This window comes from Chiloscyllium plagiosum, chromosome 21 (assembly GCF_004010195.1).
Source record: "Chiloscyllium plagiosum isolate BGI_BamShark_2017 chromosome 21, ASM401019v2, whole genome shotgun sequence".
NCBI lineage: Eukaryota > Metazoa > Chordata > Chondrichthyes > Orectolobiformes > Hemiscylliidae > Chiloscyllium > Chiloscyllium plagiosum.
The window spans coordinates 59,971,775-59,974,561 of NC_057730.1; positions in this window are offsets into that span (position 1 = coordinate 59,971,775).

The following is a 2,787-nucleotide window of genomic DNA, read 5'->3' on the forward strand; positions in this document are numbered from 1 at the left end:
CTTTTAATTTAAGCAAACACCAGTCACTGAAATTAAACAAATTGTCTCACCTGCGTTTTATTTAAAGATCTAGGACGCTAATCGACAACTGTTTAAATCTGCTGCGATTTTTTTCTACCCCATATCTGTGCAAATCTCAGACTTGATCCATCTAAATCGATTCAAATCTTGGTCAAGCACCCAAACTGTTACAATACAGCTTGAACGCTTCTGCTAATTAAATCAAACATGCAGGATAGTTCACCTCACCTCATAATCTGTTAAAGTATGTGTGAAAGCAAACTCACTTCCAATTCTTAATGAAAGAAATATCAATTTAGTCTTTAGCACTAAAAGTAAACACTAAATAACAATGATTTATAACTCCAAGCCTCCTTTCTCTTAAATATTTGTTGTCTACCTCTCACTCTATAACAATATACTGATCCACAAAATAGCCCTATTAAAATGACAGCAACTTACCTTTCAAAACCAGGCAGCAGCTGTCATCGTCAGTGTCTGTAATCTTTCATCTGTAGAGCTCCCTGAGTAGCCTTCAGGCTTTTTTTGCAAAGATGTTCCATATGAAAAGGGTACCTTTGATAGAGAATGTTTTGGATAGCAGTCTCTCTCTAGATGGCAGTTTGTCACTATCTCTCTGGCTTTCAAAGTGTCTGTTTTTTTATTTACCCCAAACATCAGATTGTCTTATTAGTTCAATGTTGTCAAAACAGTAAAATTCAAATACGGTTGTATTTTAGTACTATCGTGTATAATTCAAACTGGTTAAATTAAAAACATTGTGAACATAACAGCCAAATGTTACATATCTTCAATTTTCTATTGGTAGTCTTGTCTGAAGAGATTTTTCTGGGACTGCTATTCAGTCATATGCCAGGTGCCTGCAAATTCTCACTGCCAAAACAGACTTCATGCTCTCTTAAAGGTACAATACACATGTTTGACTTTCCAACAAATAGGGAAAATCAAGAAAAACATACTGGGGAGTTGAGAGCCCATGTCCGTTTGAGTCCAGCTTCGATTGATCCGAATGCTATCTGGACAATAAGGGTTCAATCATGAGGGAGTGAAGTGTTCCAAACACAGGGTTAAATTCCTCACATTTAGAAAGGTCTGAGATGAGTAAAGTTTTCAACAGATCAGTATTGACTGAAGCTTATGAAGCTATTTTTCAGTGACTTATTTTACTTCTTTCAATCATTACCTTAATTGGAGAAGTTACATTTAATTCAAATGTTTTATACGTGCAAGGTTAGCAATTCTATTAGGATGTGGGATTCATTAAAACCTACAATGTGTCATCTCCATTAACAAACTATCAGCCCTTCACAGAACAGCTGCTGATAACTGGGGAAGCTACATCCCAGTGTTGAGGAGAACATTTCTCAGAGAGACACTCAACAACTGGAATTTAATTTCCAAATTATCACTGAAATAAAATTAGATTACAGTGTTGGATTGATGGTGTTGGGGTGTCAGTGCTGGTATACAGGGTGGCACAGTGACTCAGTGGTTAGTCCCGCTGCCTCACAGGGCCAGCGGGTGTGTCTGGGTGGGATGCCCTTTGCAGGGTCAGTGTGGACTCGATGGGCCAATTGACCAGCTTCCATTTTGTCAGAGTTCTATGATTTTATTTAATAAGCATTTTCCAATGTTTGTTATTGACAGATTGAGATTTGTATCATCCAGTATACCTCAGTTCTAAAAATACTCTTTGTCAACTGGGAGTTAACTCACTGCTGTCTCTCGTTTGCTCAAATTCTTAAATAAATGAATTGGTCCACATTGTAATGTAACAGTGCCCCAGGCGGTGGCAACAGGTATAAAGGAAAGGCTTTGAGATTGTATCACCTCGGCATTGAGTACAGAGAGATTGCCTGCACAAAGAGATTCAGGAAGAAAATGACATTCTCAATTCATCATGTGCGGAAATTATTTTACACGACCCTTCCATTTTTAACAATTCCTGGTAAGTGCCTTGTACCATTGAATTTGTGTCAATCTGTGTGAGGATTCTCTGCTGGTTCGCTCTGCCACTGACAATGATACATGGGCATGTTGTGCCCAAAAGTCACATCGTGACAGAGAATCAGTCATGTCGTATCAGATTACAGAGACCCCGTGGAATCCCCATCATCGCAGATTCCGCAGGAACTACCTGGGAAATTATTCATCTCTTCTGGGAACGTTCCAAAAATCTCCATTTCAAACGGAGACTGCAGAGAATTTCGATGGAATTAAGAAAAGGGATCTCTTTGGAAAAATATATAAGCAATGGTATTTTGATATAAAGAGTGCAAAATCATTCACTTTGAGTTTGGTTCTGGTTTGTTCAGTGGATAAGCAATGGGCTTCTCTGTGCATCTGAAGTTAATGGCTAACTTGGAGTTATTTCTATAAATCACAGAAATGTTTTTTCAAAAATTGCTTCCACAACAAAACAGAAGTTTATTGCAAAAGAAATGATACAATAGAATAAACCAAACTCCATACTTATACTGCAGATAAGTTGAGGATTGGCTGCAGGCTGAATGGTTTTGTGCATGAATGAACCTTTGATTATTTTTGATGTTTGCAACCCAGCATGGTATTAATGGAGCATGAAAGATTTGTTGGAGAGTTCTGGAATTCGTGATTAAGGAAGAAACTTTGAGCTGAGAAAGCTTTACTTTCATTTTTATCATTTTTGTCATTTCTTTTAGTTCCTGTAAGACCCTGGAACTGAGTGAATGTATAAAGCTGTGCTCATGCAAAGGAAGTAAGAGTTTTAGTAAATTACGCCTTGGA